This window comes from Melanaphis sacchari, unplaced genomic scaffold, assembly GCF_002803265.2.
Source record: "Melanaphis sacchari strain LSU unplaced genomic scaffold, SCAv2.0 Contig94_pilon_pilon, whole genome shotgun sequence".
NCBI classification, from domain to species: Eukaryota; Metazoa; Arthropoda; class Insecta; order Hemiptera; family Aphididae; genus Melanaphis; species Melanaphis sacchari.
This window is the reverse complement of record NW_020271674.1, coordinates 109,875-117,294: the sequence shown is the minus strand read 5'-3', so window position 1 is coordinate 117,294 and position 7,420 is coordinate 109,875.

The following is a 7,420-nucleotide window of genomic DNA, read 5'->3' as shown; positions in this document are numbered from 1 at the left end:
ACAACGACGACGACGACGACAACGAAGACGCGCGACGGTCAATATTATTACAGCGATTGTATATACGATTTTCAAGGATTTCTGGCCTGCGTCCATACAATAGTATACCGGAAGTCCGTAAGATATAGAGCAGTTTTTCCGACTGGACGCGCCGAACAAGGTTAACTATATTACTTAGAGGTAAGCATAGGTATTCTGCTGTTGCGTAGTACCCCGTATCATAATTTACCGACTGACTGGGCGATATTTCCCCGCCATCGAGCAGCAGATAGTATACACCAGCAAGAGTCCATGATGGTAAATCGTTTCTGATGAATAGAAAATTAATCAAGCACACAGATGGAGCACACGCGTACGCTTATCCGCATAAGACGGATTTAATCGACGTACCTATTTATCTAACCTATAAAAGGCACCGCCGCACGTGCATGTGTGATGCACTATAGAACCTATCCGTCCGTAAGTGTATACTGTGTACATATGAAATTAATCTAGCGTTATGATATCTCTTGTAGAATATAAACTATCTATAGTTATTTATCTCCATCCGACCGTCAGTGTATACCTATATTTAATTTATATACAAATTAAATATTTAATTTATGTACAAAATTAAATATTATAATTGAACATTTTGAACGAGCTCTAAAGGTCTGGCAGAATTCCCAGCAATTGGCCAGTGTATGGACATAAATTCTCAACATTGTAATTATTAACTAATAACATATAACTAAACTTTATAATATAATAGTTAGTATTGAATAAAAATACATTTGAAGTAATTTTATGGTTTCTTACCGAAAGGTCTTTAATCTAATATTTTTGAATATTTATTATTTATATTCGGCGGGCGGCTAGATCGTCAAGATCATTGTAATTAATTATTTATTAAAAATATATATAATAAAATTAATAACCTTCTGTCTTATTACGTTCTTACTAGGTTAGAAATATTTTTAGCTCTTATGTATTATTGATGTATCCTGTTTCGTATTACAACACAACGGATTGTATGGAATAAAATTCAAGATGAAATAAACAAAATAAAACGCCATGAAATAAATAATCATTAAAAAAAATCAAGTAAATAAACATTGAGGATAAAGACTAGCGTGATCTATTTGGTAACAGTTATAGCTAATACTGCTAATAGTTGTATGTAGAACTACAAATTAATAGCCAAATTTTTAACTGAATAAATCCGTCGTAGCACAAGCCACAACCCGAAGAGCGAAATTCGAATATTATAATTTAAGGGAAAGTTTGAATCTTCAGTCCTATCACGCGTGTTGACGTGTTGCACTGCGTAAAAATGTTCACAAACAAAAATCATCATTACGAAAACATGCTGGAGTCCTCGTTGGAACTTTTAAAGACGCACACACTTTTTAGACTTTTAACTGAAAAACAAAATAGTGTGTCGACGTACATCAAAAACCATATTATTATATCTATTGTGTGTCTGTAAGAGTAAAAAGAAATAAAAAATCAAGTATCTATGACCGTATATACAATAATAAGCGTTCAACTCGTACAAGTTGGGATAACGTTTTGTCCGGTCGACGATAGAAAACCAATTCACTAGATTAGTGAATAAAACAACATAATAATAATGATGATGATGATGATAATAATAATACTAAACATGATAAATTTATTTATTATTCGAAAAATGAGAAATTAAATGGATTAGCGGATGACTGCACCGCAACTACCGGCGGCGTATGACCGGTCGGATGTGCAGTGCACTGCAGACGTGTATCTAACGCGTATCTACACGTAACGCGGAGAAAAATAATAATAATATTAATAATAAAATAAAAAAAAAATAATTATAATTATATTAAAATACGCGATAATAACACGATAAATTTAATTAAAACAACCCGACCGACGACGGCGTACACATAATCTCGTCGGGCCCGTCGTATTCTAACGATATTGCCTACGTTGTACATATATTATAAAAAAAAAATAAATATTATGCGCAGGCAGGTATAGGTAGGGTACATCGCAGCAGTGTCCGTGGTATGAGCATAGCGATTATTACAATATTATGGTAAATTTAATTAAACTATATTATAAGTTATAACCCGCGCACGCCTGACGTATAATCTCTCACGCCAACGCGGATGATTTTTTATTTTGTTTTTTAATTGACTTTATCTCGTCGTCTTGTACTCATACACGCACACACACACACACACACACACACACAATAACACGCGTACATACACTCATACGTATGTTTAGTCATATCTCTTCGTATCGACGTAGGTATAATATCGTAATAATAACGTGTTCGACGCGTATACGGAAATAACGTTTTTTTTTTATAAAATTCTATGTCGTACAATATAGGTGCCTAATAATATTATTATTAACGAGTACGTAAATATTATTATGTATTATGCATCTACGGACGCTGCAGCACCAGTATAATAATTGTGACGGAGGGGGCGCCTCGTCGTCGTCTATACACTGACATAACCGCCCGCGTTTTTACATCATTCCGTTGACTGTGGGTTAAAACAATACAATTCACGCTACGGTAATATTGCCCATAATAATGTTATGCACGTATATACCTTTGGTCTTGCACACCTATAGACAGTATACGCACCTAATTAACGACCGGCGCAGGCGCGTTTAACGGGCGCGGGTTTTGTCTGCGAATCTCCCCCGACGCAGGGGCGGAAACTACGCACTATATTATAGGTATTATTTAGGTAGTTATTACTGTTATTAATCGTTATTAAAATTATTTACAGACGGGACTAATGGGAGCCAGCTGTTTTACGCACGTAACACACAACGCTCGATAAGTTGTGTACGTGTAAATTTAAACGACGACCCGTACCGATATGGGTTATAGACGCAGCGATACGTATATCCGGCTGACCATTAACGATTATAAGATTATAAACCTAATAGTTACAACGACAAAACAATCATTAGTAGGCGTATATATCGTGTCATGAAAGCGATAAAAATACAAATTGAACAAATGAACGGAATAAAAAAAAGGAATGGATTTTTTTCTCACTTGGTTTTATAATTTATATAGATAATATTGTTAGAGGAGGATTTTTTTTTTACAAAAAAAAAAAAAAAATGAATAATGTACTTATTTACTAATGAATAATTTCTTCGCCACTCGGGATTTTAATGAAGGTATCTATTATTTACATATAATTTAAGAAAAAGATGCAGTAATTATGATTTTAAACTAAAATAATACACACACGATGAAAACGTGACTCATGTCTCATATTATATAATACGCACACAAATTATGCCAGGTCGTTTCCCCATTCATAAGTAGTTATAATAACAATCACACCCGAACCTGTTATGGTATATGAAATAGTTGTTTTTGTTTATCAAAAAAAGTATGTCTGCGCTCAATATAAATATGTAAATAATATTATTATAATGTATACACAATTAGTTGATGAGAACTGATCTTTCAGCACAAGTTTTTATCTAATAGGGGGCGCTACAACATTGATACCTATATTTATTAATAAGATATATTGATATTTTTTGAAAATTCTAAAAAATAAAATAAATAAATTAATGTTCTTTTTAATATCCATGCCAAAACTCTTCTGTACATGGGTTAAAATATTTTAATACTATACTCCATTAAAATTATTATATTAACAATTAACAACATATTAATTATGAACAAGCATATATTGCAGACTGTGGTATCGAGCAAATGAGGTTAATTCAGTAAAATGTATTGAGCTCGTCGGTTTGGCACTTCAAATTAAAAATTTCAACTTCAGATCATATTAGGAAATTAAATAAGCAATCAATTTATAATCATTTGTAATAGCATAATAACAATTTATAACTAAAGTCTAAGACTATAAATGATTTTATAATATTTAATATTGAGATGAAGGCGACTGATACTAGTCTGAGTCAATCTTTTATCGCATCGTATAGTATCATATACCTATGATCAAACTTTAAGTTAATTATTATAAAGACATTTCTTTCTCCTACTTTAATTTTTCAATAAGTGTGTATCATAACAAATTTACGTTTAATTCATTAGTTTTAATATGAAGTACATTTACCTATTATACGTAGAACTCAACTATATCAACATTCAACATATTCTATGGTTTATAAGCACTTATAATTATTTTTTCGATATTTTAATTTTAAAACACATAACGACCATTTATAAATTGTAATATTGTTAACGCTTTAATGTTTTATATATATACTCATTCAATCAAAATTTTAATGAAAACAATTGTAAAACAATATTTCAACTTTTATGAGTTATCTGAAATCTGAATAAAATACAATATTTTGAGTTACAATAGGTATTACATTTTAAATAATTATCTTGACTCGCATATCAGTCACATCTATTGCAATTCACAGATTGATACATGTTGATTAGCGATGTTCATTTATTATGATGAAAGCCATTAAACCTCGATGAAAAGTCTTAAGTTCTAAATATTATGATTATCAAATGTATATTTGATCAAAATTATTTTTGGTTTTTAATTCACTAGTCACCAGTTTAACTGTAACCCTACAGCACATACATTAAATGAAGCTAGTTAAAATGTTCATAACATACTTCAAAATTATAATATCAAAAAAAAAAGCATTAACAACAAACCACAGAATAAGTTGTTTCATTTAAATTTGCTAATAGGAAAGTTTTCTCTCATAGACTAACGAAACTTAATGATAACTGCTGCAGAATAGATTCATAAATAACGTAATTGTGCAATGTTACATACTTATAGCAATTAGCACTACAGTACTGCACTCTTAATAAAAAAACTGCACATGAGTTGCACATTTGCATCCCATAAAAACGGCATACTCAAATGATCGAGGATGCAATTTGTGCATTTTTAAATAAATGATACTTTTATTTTATAATTTATGGAGTATTGAATGTATACTTATTAATTATTACTTATAACATTTTACCTTACCTCGATCTAGTCTTTGACAAAAGACTAACCTGGGGCCCTCACCTCAAAAATAATCGGAAACAACTGAACAGCCGCCTGCATATATTAAGACCACTCCTAAAATCAAAAATGAGCATCTCTAACCGTCTACTATTATATAAGAGCTTACTTCTACCTATTTGGTCCTACGGAATCGCGCTCTGGGGTTCAGCCAAACCAGCTAACACCAGAACTATCCAAGCTTTCCAAGTCATTTGCCTACGAATGACTGTGAATGCCCCCTGGTACGTTACAAATGTCAGCCTTCACAATGAGCAAAAAATTGCTACTGTCAAACAAACAGCTGCCAAATTCTACACTCGCCTCCACTCCAAAGCGGCAGACCACCCCAACTGCCTCATCGCTTAACTTCACTTCAACCATCTTCCAGAAAACCCGCCAAGACGTCTCAAAAGAAATTGGCCCAGAGACCTACTCAACACCTAATGCATACCTTTTTAAGGAAATTAAATCAAATTAAATTATCTTAAGCTCAGGTGCTTCTAATGTGAGGCTTCTTCATGTCATTCTCTGTCCCTTTTAAATCTTATATTAAACCTTTTACTTATTGTGCCCCTCCTGTACAGATTGTAAATATTCATAAAATAAACGTCTTAGTAAAAAAAAAAAAAAAACATTTTACCTAGTAGTATTTTACACGAACTTGGATAACTTGTTAAATCGTTAAATGTTATATACATACATACAACATACAATACAAAACTTGACCGATAGTATAGTGTATGTAGAACCAAAGTTTTTATTGATCGTAATAACAATAAACTATAACTTGCTTATCAACCAAGAATCGAGAAAAATCCATTCGTTATCGTAATTTACGTATAATGTTACGTAATATACTACATCCAAAATACCATAACTGAGAACTCCTGAAAACGTAAACAAATTTCTACAGCTTGATCAATATAATGTGACACTGCAGACACAATTCATTCATATTAAATTATCAATGTGTACCGGGAACCAAAAATCATATGACTCTTAACTCTCGGGGACGAAACGTCTGCGAGCTGTTTTTTTTTTGACGGGGACAAAACGGCGGGGGCGAAACTTCCGCGTTCCTTACACGTTACTATACCTACCTTTTTAACACGGCTTTGAGCGCCAGTTGCACAGACAATCGAAATCACACGTTGCAGGATATCGGCCTCCGCGAACACCTTCAGTAAAACTTTTCAGCGTAATACGCGTACGTATACGTATATAATGATATCATCTGTCGATTCAATCCGGACCCGGACCCGCTGCAGGTGTTTAAAAAATGTGTATGATAATAATAATAGGTACATATCGCGTCCATCGCAGTTCCGTCGCGTCCAAAAAAAAAATAAAAAAAATAATTACAACGATATAATAATGATCATAATAATTATTATTATTATTACCATTTTTACGCCGCCGTATACCTATCTGCCGTTGTTGGTTATTAGTGTTATTACGGTTTGTTCTACAGAACAACCAGACTCGGCGGCGGCGGCGGTGACCCGTGTCCGCTGCAGCAACGATCCAGAGTCATATACATACGTACGCTAGCTGTCAGGGTGGCGAACATTATGATATTATGATATATTGCGTGTATCACACGCGGGCGGCACAGATGATAAAAAATACGGTCGCGGACGTCGTCTCTTCTCGGAATCGCCGTCCAATCCATTATGATTCCGTTCGCGGAATTTTGCGGTTTGTTTTTATTTTTTACGACTCGGACACCGAACGCCGCGTCGTCCCCGGGGTAGGCGGTCCCGAGTGTATGACACGATATTATTATTATTGTAATTTAAATACCTATAACTCCAAATCGTTTTGCCGTCGGAATACGATATTAATAATAATAATAATAATAATATGTATTATACAACCGATGCGGCGGCAGCGGCGGACCGGTCGCCCGCCCGCCAGCCCGCCGACAGATTTATGTGGCCGACGGTGGCGAAGCGGACGAGGCGGCGGGACGTCGTTCGGCGGAACCTCTCGTCTCCGCCGGCCGCCGATGTTTGTTTTTACACATACAATTATAATAATAATATTTACACACACACCTGCCGCGCGTCGAACAAACACACTATAATAAATATTATAAAATATATATCTATAAACGCTGCGGCGGTGGCGGGGCGGCGGTTACCGCGTAGGTGCATGACACACACCCGCAGCGTCGTAATAATACGCGTATATTATAATACGCAGAATACAATAATAATATTATTATTATCATAACACGTCGCGGTCGCCACGACCTGGTCCGCCGCCATATTTATTACAAAATTACGCGCGAGTCCGACCACTTCCCCTTCACCTCTCCCCGCACCGCACGACACCTGTCCATCTAATAACAATGTTGTAACAACAAATATCACGATATTAGTGTTAGACGTTGCGCGAGGGCGCGTCCAGCAGGGTAA